Genomic DNA, 15,658 nt, shown 5'->3' with positions numbered 1-15,658 from the left:
CGCCTCTGGTGCCAATGTTGATGAAATGCTGAATTCTGTTACTTCTAGCATCTTGAATGTTCTGGATGCCATTGCCCCTATGAAGGTTAAATTGAGAAAACATAGACAGAAAGCTCCCTGGAGGAACGATGATCTAGTCAGGGCACAGAAACAACAGTGCCGCAGAGCTGAACGACAGTGGCGCAAGTCAAAACTCCAGGTTCATTATGAAATGTATAAGGGGGAGTTGTACGCTTACAACCAGATCTTATCCAGAACAAGGGAAAGGTACTTCTCTGAAATCATTGGAAGTTGCAGCAGCAACTCTCGTGTCCTGTTCACAACAGTAAACAGATTAACTAACCCTCCAACCCAGCTACCAATAGAATTGGTTTGCACACCTAAATGTAATGAGTTTGCTGTATTTTTTAATGACAAGGTTCAGGGCATTAAAAAAGCCATCAACTCCACAACACATATAACTATCGAACGGCCACCTACTCACTCTAAGCTGACTCACTTTATACCTGTCACTGACCAAACTGTCCAAGAGACCATCACCCGTCTGAGCTTGTCTACATGCTGCCTTGATGTGTTACCCACTAGATTTCTAAAGTCTGTCCTGAACAGTGTGTTGCCATCAATTACTCAAATAGTTAACATGTCTCTTCAATCTGGAATATTTCCAGAGGCCTTAAAAACTGCAGTCATTAAACCTCTCTTGAAGAAGAGCGGTCTTGATCCCACTGTACTGAATAATTACAGACCTATCTCTAATCTGCCATTTTTAGGAAAAGTCCTTGAAAAAGTTGTCTACCAACAGCTCACTGATTTTCTCTTATTAAACAATTCATTTGATGTTTTCCAGTCAGGTTTTAGACCCCATCATAGCACAGAAACTGCTCTTATCAAGGTAACCAACGACATCCGCCTGAACACTGATGATGGCAAAGTCTCTGTCTTAATCCTGCTAGACCTGAGTGCTGCCTTTGATACTGTTGATCATGGGATCCTTTTGCACAGACTCCAATACTGGGTTGGCATCTCTGGATCTGCCCTAAGTTGGCTCAAGTCTTATCTAGAAGACAGGAAATATTTTGTTGAAATTGGGAGTTGTGTCTCAGACTACATGGCCTTGACTTGTGGTGTGCCCCAGGGATCGATCCTGGGACCCCTTCTGTTCAACCTCTACATGCTGCCACTAGGGCAGTTAATACGCAGTAATAACATATCTTATCACAACTATGCAGATGATACTCAGATCTATGTGCCACTGACAACAGGTGAATATGGGCCGGTGGATTCACTCAGCCACTGCCTCCAACAGATCAGTGCGTGGATGCAGAACAACTTTCTCCAGCTAAACTCAAACAAGACCGAAGTTATTATTTTTGGCCCACAGAAACAAAGAGAAAGAGTCAGTAGCTACCTTCATTCTCTGTCTCTTAAACCCTCAAATCAAGTCAGAAACCTAGGGGTAATCATGGACTCTGACCTGAACTTTAACAGCCATATCAAGTCAGTAACATCAGCGGCATTTTACCATCTGAAAAACATTGCCAAAATCAAAAACATAGTGTCAAAACCAGACCTGGAGATACTTATTCATGCATTTGTCTCCAGTAGGTTAGACTACTGTAACGGCCTGCTCACCGGCCTCTCCAAACGAGCTGTAAAACAGCTTCAGTACATCCAGAATGCTGCTGCTCGAGTCCTGACCAGAACCAGGAAGTATGATCACATTAGTCCTGTGCTCAGGTCTTTGCACTGGCTCCCTGTACCTCAAAGAATAGACTTCAAAGCAGCTCTGCTTGTGTACAAGTCTCTCCATGGCCGAGCACCAAAGTACATCTCTGACATGTTAGTGCCATATGAACCATCTCGTACTCTGAGGACCTCAAGGGCCGGCCTCCTGTTGATTCCCAGAGTCAGAACTAAACAAGGGGAATCAGCGTTTCAATATTCTGCAGCTAAAATCTGGAACAGCCTCCCTGAAGTCGTAAGACAGGCCTCTTCTGTGTTCATGTTCAAATCTAGACTTAAAACATTTCTGTTTAGCCGTGTATATGACTGAAAGGTCCTATCTGCACTTTTCTTTCCTTTCCTTCCTTTATTTTTAAATACATTTTCAAATTTTTTTCTTTTCTTTTAAAGTAAATTTTACGTTGATTATTTCAATGATGTATTGTGATTTTAATGCATTTTTCTGTTTTGTGAAGCACCTTGAATTACTTTGTGTACGAATTGTGCTATACAAATAAACTTGCCTTGCCTTGCCTTGCCTTGCCTAGAGCTGACACCAAACAGCCTCAGCCTTCTCAGAAAGTAGAGTCTTTATCCACAAAGAAAGTCTACATGAACGGTCCATTTCAGCTGGTTATCACTGTGTGGCAGGACGAGCTAATTGAGGCACAGATGTAGTCACTCATCCTGGTGCTGCTGATGAGCACCTGGCCAGCTATAAAACAGGACTGAGCTGGCTGTCCCTCAGTTCCTGTTGAGTCTACCTTCTGTTCTGGGTTCCTGCTCCTCTGTCAGTGCAGTGATTGTCATCATTCCTGTCACACAGCAAATCTGTGTGTGACAGGAAAAGGCGAGTTGGGACAGAGCGCGTTGCGCCCTGCCCCTCCCTTCAGGTGCTATCAGCGTGATCAGGTGTTTGGTGGAATCCGCTGCTGCTGGGACGGGGTGTGGCCTTCATTTGGGAGTGGGAGGGGTTTTTCCCGGGTCCCTGTCATCCATTCTGCTGGTCCGACGGGTCAGCCGCTGATCAGCGGCGTCTCATCACCCACCCTCCTGCGGCTGACCATGTGACTGTGCAGGTGCTCCTGGGACTTGGAGGCCGGTTGGGACTCGTGACCACCTACCCCTCCCTAGCTACCTGCAACAGTGACTCTGGTACACAAGAGGGAATTCACTTGTCTGTATGTTTTGTTTTGGTTTTCACACTGTTTACCTGCATGTGAGTGGGGTGTTATGTTCTGTTCTTGTTGTGTACCAGCTCTGTATCAGGTGGACTTGAGGCCCCTCTTGTTTTTATTGTATTACTCTTTTTATGATATTTGTAAAAGTTGGAAGCATGTCTGCACTTGGTTGAATCCCTTTTCATTAGTGTGCCTGAACCGCTCCTGTTGCCACAAATGCAGACACCCAAATATGTAGCAGAGTTACAACTTCAATCTGTCTGCTTCCAATTACTAAATGTATATGTAAAGTGACACATTTGAGATCAAATATGATCTCTTTGGTTTTTGTTGTGTTCAAGAGTAAATTATGATTTTTACACCATTTTTTGAAGTGTTTGACCTCAAAGTAAAGTGAAGAGTTCTCTGCAGAAAGGAGACTGATAATAATTGTGTCATCAAAATTTTATCGTTGGCAGCTGTTAGTACAAAGAGTAAAGAACAATGGTGAACTCACTGCCCCTTGTGGTAAACCGGTGTTACCACACAACACTTTTGAAAGTGTGCCGTTGAGCCTCACTTGTGTTTTATCAGTCAGGGGTGAAGAAAACCATTTAACCGTGTCTGGAGTTACCTTCATTTCTGTGAAGAAACTGGATTCTCTAGAAAGGACTGTATTATATCGGTTCGTACCACGTCAGTTTCTTGCACACAGAAATAATGAATAATGACTCAGAGACAAAACTTAGCTTTTGTAGGTTTACTCCGCACAAAGACCACAAATTTGTACGCAGGGTTACAGACGGATGAACAGAGTTGTTGCATCAGAGTCTGAACAAAGGAGCTCAGAAAATGCTTGGTATATATACTTTGCATTTGCATATTCAGAACCTCATTCTATGGATCATGGTGTGAAAAACCCACCCACAGACTGTTACAGGCTAGATGTTCGAAGGTCAGAGAGTCTAAAGTGTCAGATCTCTCTGAGGTTATCACAGACATTTCAGACAGAATAGTATTTGTTCACAGTCCTCACAGATCTTCTTCACCCTAAAGGCTCGTTTTTTGGACAATTCTCCTTCTGGGACGGCTAATCTGCCAGTTCACTGACATTTTCTACCACTGAGACCAGATTTCCTGCAGTTAAATCCAGAAGAGACAGAGATCTGCTAGGAGAAGAAGATTCCTCTGGTCAGGATCATGTGAGGTTATTCACGTTCTAAACTGACCAATCAGGAGCCTCAATAAAAGTAGGCGGAGCCTGCAGTTGATAATAAACCATTGATTCTCCACTCAAATGACTTTTCATTAAACCTCTGAGACTCAGAGACTAAAACTCTGGATGGATGTGAGACCACTGTAGGAGACCTGTCCCCACCCTAGAGGGGCAGGGAATCTATGCTGGGGGGCATTAAGCAAAGCCACAGCAGCCTGTTACCCCAGACCTTGGAGAATTTCCCATCATGCATCACAGATCTCTGCTGTTTCGGTAGCTTTGATGCTTTAGAAGTTGAAAAAAGTCCTTCCAGTCAGACTAGAGTCACTCCAGTTAGTGTCTCCTAAGACTTTATGTGAAAATAGACATTTTTCTGACATTTGATGCAAGAAACAATCATTTCAAGAAGTTCATTCTAAAGACTAAGTTCTTCATAATGTGAAACAAAGATCCAAAACTCATCCATACTAGAACTCCATGACTCAGTGGATCCTGAATGTTCCAGAAAAGATTAGTTTGTGAAACTTTAAAGCTGCTCCTGCTTCAGAGAAAACAACACTGCAACTGCTGAACGTTTGGCAGTTTATTTCAATAAAAAGAAACTATTACTCGTAAAGGACAAATTGCACCTTTCAGAATTCAAGGTTTTATTGCCGTTTGCACATGCGGTACGTCGGAATTTTTCTTTAGCATCTCTCATGTCAGGGTAAATAACAAAGGACAAAAAATTAGAAAAATAAATAGAATAAAGTTAAAATTAGACAACAAAAGTACAAAGTTCATAAAAAATATAAATATGAGCAAGCATGAATATTGTAGCGTCCGAGTGGAGTTCTTGTTTATTGCACTTAGTGATTCAGTCCAGTCTTCCCTCTCTGATGTCCATCGCCAGCATTCTGATTGCTGCTGGGAAAAAGCTGTTGTGAATTGCCATTTCCATGAATTTACATTGGAATAGACAAAGCCATGTAGACCGTGTGCATTCTGAGCTCGTTCTCTGCTTTCTCTCTTTTAATCGTTAATGCTGCTTCTTGATCCACGCATGAAGAGTAAAAGGGCTAAAACTTGATTCCACTGAACCGTTTGTTCTTCCTTTAAATACTTTACGTCACAGTAAACAAATAAATATTTTCCTTACATTCAATACAACAATCATTTCAGGAACAAAGAAAAAGGCCTTCACAGTGTGAAACAGGAAAAAACACAAATACAAAATAAAAATGTAAAAAAAGACTAAATCAGCAGCTTAAAGTTAAAAACAGTTCATTACAGAGATGGGGGGGGGGGTCTGTGCTACAGAGACGCCATGATTAACTTTAGTTAAAAGTCTGCATCAATAAATCAACAGCTGTGTGTGCAGTTAACCACGGCGCCGTCTGGGGGCGGAGCTTATCTGGATGATTGGCATCCTTTAATGCTGGAACGTTTCAGTCAAAGAGGAGACTTGGTTTAGGGGAAGGTTCTGTTGGTTTAGGAAGAAAGTTCTGTTGGTTTGGACTAGAGCACCAATGGAGTCTGCAGGATCCAGAGATTCCTGCAGAGCTTATAGACGGATCTACGACCGTCCAGACTGGAATGGAAAAGTTTCATGCTCCTGTGACCTCCTGGAACCTCTTGGTGGTTCAGCCCCAAACCCAGCTGGAAGGCTTTTGGTCCTGGTTTTCACGGCAGAACATGAACAAACCATGCTTAAAAACCCTTTATCGGGCAAGAGTATTTCATTGAGTGCCCTATAAAGGGTTAAGGACTGCATATCCCAGGGTCATATGTCACATTAGTTAATCAAACCCTAACAGTGACATTAAACACGTAATTATTGTGGTAACGGCAGTTTTAACATCTTAAAAGAACAGTTATGCCTCCCTGGACGTTGATGCATTTCACACATGTGATCGGTACAGACAGGACACCTGGACCTTCCTTTCTCTGGAACTCTGACCAGAAATGTTGAAGAACAGAGTGAAGCAGCAGGGGTGCAAAAAGTGGGTCTGCTACAGGGGGGCCAAACCAAAGTTGGGACTTCATTATAGTCTGTATTTTTTTCACTTCTCAGCTGTTTGTGCACATATATATATTCATGCTATGATCTGTAATGGAAGCACATCATGGCTGTTTGGCGCCCCCACCCCCTCCCTCTCTCAGGTCTTGTACAGAGAGAGCAAACCATCTCGTGTCCACGAGAACGTGCTGGAGCGCTCTCTCGCCGAGACACACTCTTGGTTGTTTTTCTGTGAATTGTGTGATCATCTGATGACAGCGCACTTTAAATTTTACCTATTTTCTTCAGACTAAAACGGTTAAATATATTGGTGCTGTTACTTTTTCAGATCAATTTACATTTAATATTATTTATTGATTGAATTCTTTTTCTCAGCATCAAATGGTTCAGTTGGTCAAAATGTTTCTATTTTAAATAATGAATGACAGATTATTTTATTTCAGTAACTTCTGTTTTGGACTAGAACAGAGTTTCTGCGATTAAATAAATGTAATATTTATGGCAAAAAAATAGTTGAGAAGCACTAGAGCATGTGTCAAACTCAAGGCCCAGGGGCCAAATGTGGCCCGCCATGTCATTTTCTGTGGCCCACGAGAACATTAAAGTTTTTAATTTCTTTAAATAAAATATAAAAATTGGTGTGTATTTATTCATATCTAGGGGGAATGAGTCACATGGTTAACTTGGCAATGTTTTACGCCGGATGCCCTTCCTGACGCAACCCTCTCAATTTACCCGGACTTGGGACCGGCACACAGCAGCAGAGAAGGGAACAGGGAGCAGCCCGGAGTCGAACCCTGGTTTCACGGACGGAAGGTGCCGCAAACCAGCACGAGCTAAACCGGCTCCTGAGTCATGTTAAATAGTATTCTTCATTTAAAAAACAAACATGCACTATCAAGATGTCTCATGTATGTTAAACAGGAAATAATTGTTACTTGGCCATATGATTTAGTGGAGAAGAACTCAGACTGGAGGTGAAGCAGACAGACATGAGGTTAGAGATGAATAGAAAAGAGAGCAGAGATGACTTCAGGGAGGAATCATTCAACTATTAAAGTCACTTAAATTTAGATGCTCTTTCTGGTTTAAACTTCTGCTGAACATCTGTTCACCTATTCTGAAGAAACAAGTGGAGACTTGGGGGGGGGGGGGGGGGGGGGGGGGGGCTTTTCCACAGAACCACTGAGGTTAGAACTGAAGTTAAGATCCAGTTCAGGAACACAAAAGACATTCAAACTGAAGATTCTGTGTTTGTTGTGTTTTTCTCTGCATCAGAATCTGAGTTTAGATTATTCTGTTCAGGATTCTGCTGGTTGTTGGAACCACTGGAATTTTGGTTTGGACCTTTTTTCTTCCTGTAGAACGGGAAACCAACAAGAACACCACCAACAACAAGCCCAAAAGCAGCAAGAAGAACTGCCAGCACAATCCCAGTTATACCTCCTGGACTCAGTCCTCCTTGTTCTCCTGCAGGAGAGAGAGAGGATGATGAGTGCAGAACAGAATCCTCTCCTCTTCCTCATCAGAGCAGCTGCTTCCTGCAGAGTCTCATCAACAACATCTTCAGAAAACACGTCTGATCTGAGACCTTTACTCTGACATCAAGCAGGAACACAAACACTGCTTACCTGGAGGAACCACCCACAGATGGACGGTGCAGATCGGCTTCATTTCTCTGTGTGAACCATTGTGTTGTAGAAATCTACACTCATATTTTCCAGTGTCATTCATGGTCAGGTTCTTCAGAACCACAGACAGATCTCCATCCTTCATCCTTTCACTGTCCTTCAGAAACACTCGGTTCTTGAAAGATTCATGCTGATTGTCTGGATCAATGTTGTAACTCCTGTATGTTATCACACATTCCTTCTCCTGCAGGTCAGTTCTGATCCACTCTAGAAGTAGATTCTCTGAGATGTTTGTGTCTCCACATGTCAGAGTGACGTCATCTCCAGGTCTAGCAGTGATGTTCCTCAGACCTGCATCAGAAGAACCAGAGATCAGAGAATTCCAGAGGACTCTGTTCTGTCCACTGGACAGGAACTAGAAAATTAGCATTAGCTGCAATAATGCAGCAGTGCATTCTGGGTAGTGGAGCTGTTTGCTGAAGGTCAGAATAGATGAAGATGTTCATCCAGACATGAGGAGAAAATGAGAAGACCAACAAAGATGCAGAAAGCTCCAACTGATGGATGAGCAGCTCAGTTCCTGTTCAGACTCTGTCGCTGCTGAGCAGCAAACTGCAGTGGATCCTGGGAGATCTGCTCTGGATTTAATCTATTGCTGCGTTTCAAGCATTAAACAATGAAATAAAACAGTTAAAACCATCCATCCATCTTCCTCCACTTATCCAGGACTGGGTCATGGGGGCAGCAGTCTAAGCAAAGATGCCCAGACTTCCCTCTCCCCACCACTTCCTCCCTCTCCTCTGGGGGCTCCTCCTCAGAGCTCATGACCATAGGTGAGTATTGGAACACAGATCAACCGGTAAATTGAGAGCTTTGCTTTTCGGCTAAGCTCTTTCTTCACCGCAATGGACCAATACAGCGACCGCATAACTACGGACGCCGCTCCAATCCGCCTTTCAATCTCACACTCCGGTCTTCCCTCACTCGTGAACAAGACCCAAAGGTATTTAAACTCTTCTTACCCAGAGACGGCAAACTACCCTTCTGGATTGAGGAACGGTGGGTTTATTTCACTGGAATGTAAAAACGAACAAGTGCATCACAAGAGTAACGATTCATTGTTTCACATTGAATGATCCGGATGTCCTTCCTGACAACCCTGTATTTTCTCCAGGCTGGGGCCCCTTTGTGGCTACATTGTAAGCAGTAGCATAAAGGGTCTTGACCAAGGACCCACCCTGGATGAAGCTCATCGTACCCCTAGAACAGGGGTCGGGAACCTTTTTTGCAGAGAGAGCCATAAACGCCACATATTTTTAAATGTAATTTTCGAAACAGCCATACAATAATGTAGAGTCCCTTTCCCACACTGAGGCATGGAGACTTAACCTCTTTTAAGGTTCTTTATTCTGGTTACTGCAGACCGCAACAAACGCCGTACAATTAATTCAGCAACTCCTGAATCTCTCCCGCCGAGACGAGAGCGCTTCTCCCTACTTTATCTTCACCTGCTCCCGCTCCAGCCCTCCCATTTCCCTTATTCGGCCCATAGCTGAACCCCATTGGTCCAAACTACCTAACAACAGCCTGAGCGACAGAACTGAGAGCCAATCAGATCTCTGCTTGATGCGTTTAATGAACTCCAGAACTTTTAACGCGGCCCGACAGCCAAGTTAAACTCAGTCCGCAACCGTTTAAAACTAAATATACAAATCAATGTGTGCATTTGATGTAATATCAACATTTGTAAAGTATAATAAGTCTGTGGATTCTTTTTAATAACATTGTTATGCTGTTGCTAATAAATGATGAGTATTTCTCGTGGTAGTTTTGCTGATGGTCTAGTCTGGTTGATATGTGGTGAGTTTCTGCTTCATGCAGGCGTTGAGACTTTAAACGGGATCTTAGGTCTGAATGTTCTGTAGATGTGAGACAGACATGGAACCAAACACACACTCACACGCTGCAGTGAGTGACGGGCAGCGGGTTTTACGTTTTTACCATCCCTGCGCGATTCACCTGCTGCCGGTCCCCACAACTCCACCCCCACCCTCTGCTTTCTTCCTCACACATCCCGTCCCCGCAACTGTGCGCTCTCTCAGAGACGGGAGCGCGCAGTTTTAGGAACGTCAATTCACAGGTTTTCAGCTGGCAAACTCTGTGAAATAATAGATAATAGTAAAGTGATAATGCTGGCGCAGGTTTTCAGCTGGCAAACTCTGTGAAATAATAGATAATAGTAAAGTGATAATGCTGGCGCAGATCCTTCTCTCCAAGCACCGCTACTACCGCGCGCCTCTGGCATCGCATCGCGCACGTGAAGGACTGGTCTGATGAAAAAAAAAAAAGTATAATTAAAGATTTGTCTGCGAGCCACATGTGACCATCAAAAGAGCCAAATATGGTCGCCAGCCATAGGTTCCCGACCCCTGCTCTAGAAGCTAACCCTGATCTGCATTGTTCCAGTCCAACAGACATCCAACTGAGCCGTCCAGCCACTGATCCACCTCAATGAGTCCTTCTAGAGCCAACAGGTCCAGACACGAGGATGAAGTCCAGAAACACCCAGGATAAACTGCCATTCTGCAGTCTACTCACAGCTGCTTTCTGGATCATTCATTCATGCTCATTTATTCTTTACTTTGTTTATAATAATTGAGCTTTCGTCAACACATGAGCCCCAAAGAACAGAAAAATGACTGCTAACGAGTACGATGCTTTTGTAGAGCTTTTCAATAAATAAATCTGATCTCTAAACATCTTCCGTGTCTTCCATCCAATGTAATGAGACACACAGACAGAAATGTGAAGGTATAGCTGTAAATCCAACTATTGCTCAAATCCGTGTTTATGAATGCCTTATGACGTGAATAATTATTTCGTTCGCATTTAATACGTGAGAAGTAGATATTAATTTGTGGGAACAGGATATTTGTCATTTTACCCATGTCAGGTCACAGGCTCAGTAGTAGTCTAATACAAAAGGTTTTTTTTTTTTTTAATTTTTGTTTTTCATAAACTTCAGTGATTTAAAATATAAACAGATGCATTTATGAAATTTATTAAATAAGGGTTTGATTTAAAAAAAAAATTGATTTTATAGCAGAATTGGATATTTAACAAACAGATCTTAACTTGCACGTTTCCTCTTTTGTGTAAAACTGACACAGAATGATGTTAGTAAGATGTTGGAAAGAGTTCTCTAACAAAAAAGATTGTATAAACGAGTTTAAGTTTTGAATGAAGTGACTGACAGAGATAATCTGTGAACAGCATTCTTCTCTTGACCTCTTTTTTTCCCCATCTACAGACGTAAACTGAGCTTTTCTCTCCTCTTCCACCTTTATAGCTCTGGATCTCTAAAAGCAGCTTTGGATTTAGAGATGGTCTGTTACCCAATGAGGTTTGCAGGAATAAAAGTCTCTGTTTCTCACCTTCACTTCATCAACATTTACAGCAAATAAAGATCATTTCCATTTGTTTTTCTTTTACCATGTCTGCTCAATCTTTAGCTGTGAGTTATTGCAATCTGAAAAACTCCCATTTGTCCCTCTGAGTGGTGACCTGTGTGTCATCAGTTCTCCTTTGGATTTCTGATAGTCTGAGAATAAACTTCATCCTCCGATAAACTAGAGTTGAACTCCCAGTAACCTTTGTTTTTAGGATTAATCACACAACCGTCTGATAATGGTGCAGCTGAAATATTAGCTGTTGTTCCCCGTTGGAGGGAAAGAAATTTTCCACCGTATTAAAATCCCCTCCAATGAAGTTGTTATGTTTGGTTTAGTTTATAACAGAGTTTGTCTGAAAACAGGATTTAGTTTTGTGTTGCAGAGTTGGATCCATATACAGAATAACTAACTCATCATCTTTAATAAAAACAGTAACCAGTGACTAGAACCATCTCTTTAGAACTGATTGTTCAGTAATATAGCGCCCCCTGCTGATCGTTAGTGCCATGAAGATGGGAGATGTGGTCTCCAACCTGATTGAGAAGTTTTAGACCATTCTCATTGGAGGGAGTTTCTTGGAGACAACATTGAAAAAAAAAATGTGATTTTCTTTTAACAGAATCCCCAACAGCCTTAGTATTTAGTGAAATAAAAGGCCAACAGAAAGAAAAGAGAAAAGAAGCTGGTGTTTCAAATTAAAATGGTAATGGTGTATTCTTTATAAAGTTCTTTTCTACCTTCTTCAAGGCCCAAAGCGCTTTACAGTCATAGTCCCATTCACACACTGGTGGGGGCTCCAACCCTCCCACTAGAGGCAAGGTGGGGTTCAGTATCTTGCCCAAGGACACTTCTACACATGGGCGTGCAAGGCGGGAATTAAAGGTTAGCCACGCCCCCCCCCAACAATTTTCTAAATATAAAACTGAGACTTTTAACATTACATGGAGAATTTCCCTGAAATATTTAACTGGAAAACAATAGAAATTGTTATGTGTAACCTGGATCAGGGCCTCACTTACATCAGCAGATTTGGAACACCTGGGCCCTCTTATTTTGGTGGGGCCAGTTTCCTTTATTAACATCCGGGTCACATAGCCACTTCCTGTTATCTTAGCTCTGGCTGCTGCTGAGGCTGTCTGCAATTGAAGACCCAAACCAAACCTTGGTCACATCTCACTGGATCAACCACACTTTGAACCAACTAGTCTTGGGTTATACGCACAGAGATTATTTTAGTTGTGAACTCAATCCTTCATTCATTGGTTTTTCTCCCTTGATTTAAATGGATTACAAGTGCACTTTATGTTTGGAACATTGATATATTTTTTTATATTTTGATACTCTCATTGAAACCCATTATTTATAGGTCTGAAATTTAAAAGGACCCTACCTGACTTTAAAAAAAAGACATGCAGTTCATTACTGTACTTAATGTAAATAGTATGTGTTGTATAATCTATCATTTGTTTTTCCATGTCGAGGTCACCCCCCCACATCTATCCCTTCAACTCAACGTCATCAACAAACCAATGGAAAAGGAAATCTGACAAGAACGCCATACCCAAAGAAAAAGGAACTGTAAAAACACAGACTGAAAAGTATTCTGGTGGATTTCTCCACCCTCCACTGTCTCAACTTATTGCCATTTATTTTCGTTATGCTTTAATACAGTCAACTGATTCCTAAATTATTCCTGTGTTTTCTATTCACAGACTCTGTAGTTCAGAGGAAACTAAGCAAGTGTAACAAATGATAGAAATGATAGAACCATAGTGACTAAGACCTCACACATCTTGGAAAATATATCTTTGTCAGTGATGGTAAACTTAGATTTGCTCTAATATGCAAACAAAGTGACTTAAATGTTAATTGTAGAGGGATGGAGGGGAACGGTTTCCTCTTGGCGGGATGGAGAAACGCAGAGCGTCTTTAACTTTAGTGCATAAGACAGAGGAGGCCTAAGGTTCGAATCCAGACTCTAAACATTCCTGTATAGCCTTGAATAAAACTGAAGGGTCCTTATCCACACCTCCGTTTCCTTTTCTCTTTCTATCCGATGATGTGTCGTTCAGCGGCCCATTGCTGTGTGAGGTTAACCGCTAACCACTGCGCCACCGTGCAGCCGCTCGATTGCAGCCAAAATAGCCTGATCAGATCTGGAAGTAGACCCCCGTCCCGCTTTTACCTTCAGGTGGTCCCGTAGATGTTTCCTTTAGTTCATGTTGGAACGACGTCCGTCTGAGTGCAGTCAAGCTAGCTACATCACCATGCTATGTAGCTAGCTAGCTAGCTAGCTACATCACCATGCTATGTAGCTAGCTAGCTAGCTTCAGCTGTTTTCATTGAGCAAACTTACAAAGATGTTTACTTTTTTCTTAAAAACATGAATTCAGACATAATGCGACTGTCTTTCAGTGAAGCCGTTCAATCTCAATCTCAGTTTCAGAATTCGGACATGATTTGCAGCTAAAAACTGGGCAAAAGGCCGAGCGACCTTCGCACAAACTGTTCTGAACCTTGACACGTAAACGAGTAAAGTAGTTAAGAGAAAACTCACCTGATGTTATGGACACAAAAGACCTGAACAGAATGAAGAGAAGAACAGAACCGAGGACCCACATCGTTGGAAAAAGCATGCGTACTTCGTAGCATGCCTGAGGTAGTGATGGTGCTAGTGAAGGAGCTTAAACTGTGAGTGAATCGGTGTCACGTGGGTCCGCCCTCACCGAAGCAGGAAGGACTTCTTTTCAAAATAAGAGCAGTGTAACGCACTCAACTTCTATGTTTAATTTCTGTGTATATACACCCCCATATATATCTATGTAGACATATCCATTTACATTTAGATATTTATACATTTAGATATCTAAATGTGTATATATATATCTGTGTGTATAGATAGACAGATCAATGCTATTAGATCTAGTCTTGTAATTAATAAATGTTTTGATTTTAATGAATCTATAGCATTGTATTCATCAGAGGAAACACTGGAAAGTTTTGTCCTGGTTGATGCTGTGGCACTTTGTCAAGTTCTCTCCCAGTTAAAGCCAACCACCTGCCTTTTAGACCCAATCCCCACATCGTTGATGAAAACATTTTATGACTTCTTTGAGTTTGAGCTTTTAAATATAGTAAATTACTCTCTTCAGACAGGTGTCTTCCCTGCTGCCTTTAAAACGGCAGTGGTGAGAGTAATTTAGATCCAAACAACTATAACAATTATCGTCCAGTGTCCAACTTACCATTTTTAAGTAAAATGATTGAAAAAACTGTTTTAATCCAATGTAATGAATTTTTAAATAGAAGTAACATCTTTGAAAAATATCAATCTGGTTTTAGGACCACAGCCACAGCACAGAGACGGCCCTTGTTAAAATAGTAAATGATATTAGATGTAATCTGGATTGTCAGAAACTCTCAGTTCTGGTACTACTGGATCTCAGTGCTGCTTTCGACACTGTAGATCACAGTATTTTACTCAACAGACTGAGAGGTTTGGGCCTCTCTGGTACTGTACTAAAGTGGTTTTATTCCTATCTCACAGATCGAAGTTTTTACGTAAGTATGGATACTTGCTCCTCAAGGGTCTTTGACATCAACTGTGGGGTCCCCCAAGGTTCAATTTTAGGCCCACCACTTTTTAATGTATATATGTTGCCACTGGGGGACGTCATCAGGAGGCATGGCGTTTGTTTCCACAGCTATGCTGATGACACTCAACTCTACATCGCTGTGTCTCCTGATGATGAAGAGTCGGTCAACACACTCTTAAAATGCATTTTAGACATTGAGTCATGGATGGCAGAGAACTTCCTACAGCTAAACCAGGACAAAACAGAGGTTTAAGTGATCGGTTCTGAAGACAAGAGAGAGATAGTTTTATCTAAACTAAACAATTACAAAACTTCTCAGTGTGTGAGAAACTTGGGCTTTATTTTTGACTCAGAGATTAATTTTATGCCACAAATGAAAAATATAACAAAAACAGGGTTTTATCATCTAAAAAATATAGCCAGAGTCCGCCAGCACAGAGGTGCTGATGCATGCTTTTATTACCAGCAGATTAGATTACTGTAATGCCCTGCTCTCTGGTCTTCCCAGAACAAGGATAGCAAATCTTCAACTGCTGCAAAATTCAGCGGCACGCGTTCTGACGAGGACCAGGGGGCGGGAACACATTACACCGGTTTTTAAGATCGCTGCATTGGCTCCCTATGCATTTCAGGATTGATTTTAAATTAAGAATCTCTCTGAAAATGTATAAATGATGAAACGTATAAATGTCCACATTTATGTGATATGAATCATAATAAAGGAGGTCAATATCTCTGAAGATACTGGAGCTATAAAATAAATAGAATAAAGACAAAACTCAACAGGAAGTTTTGTGTATGCATGTGTGTGTATATGTGTGAGTGTGTGTGTATATATGTGTGCGTTTGTTGTTTGTAGGACATAAATTCTTCTTTTCGTTC

General features: G+C 41.7%; 1 protein-coding gene and 1 long non-coding RNA gene across 3 annotated transcripts in view; both read right to left on the bottom strand.

Annotated features, from left to right (window-relative positions):
* Positions 1-15,658, bottom strand: part of LOC110014393 (ICOS ligand-like) — a 133,849-nt gene that overhangs the window by 45,028 nt on the left and 73,163 nt on the right. The window lies entirely within an intron of this gene.
* Positions 3,628-13,896, bottom strand: LOC105356309 (uncharacterized). The gene is made up of 3 exons (XR_013651302.1): positions 13,738-13,896; positions 7,729-8,079; positions 3,628-7,567 (listed from the first exon to the last, which is right to left on the bottom strand). It is a non-coding gene; the product is annotated as an uncharacterized LOC105356309 (long non-coding RNA).

Source organism: Oryzias latipes, chromosome 18 (assembly GCF_053564925.1).
Source record: "Oryzias latipes strain Hd-rR chromosome 18, Olatipes_Hd-rR_3.1".
NCBI classification, from domain to species: Eukaryota; Metazoa; Chordata; class Actinopteri; order Beloniformes; family Adrianichthyidae; genus Oryzias; species Oryzias latipes.
Note: the sequence above shows the minus strand (reverse complement) of the source record. Positions and strands in the feature narration are given on the sequence as shown.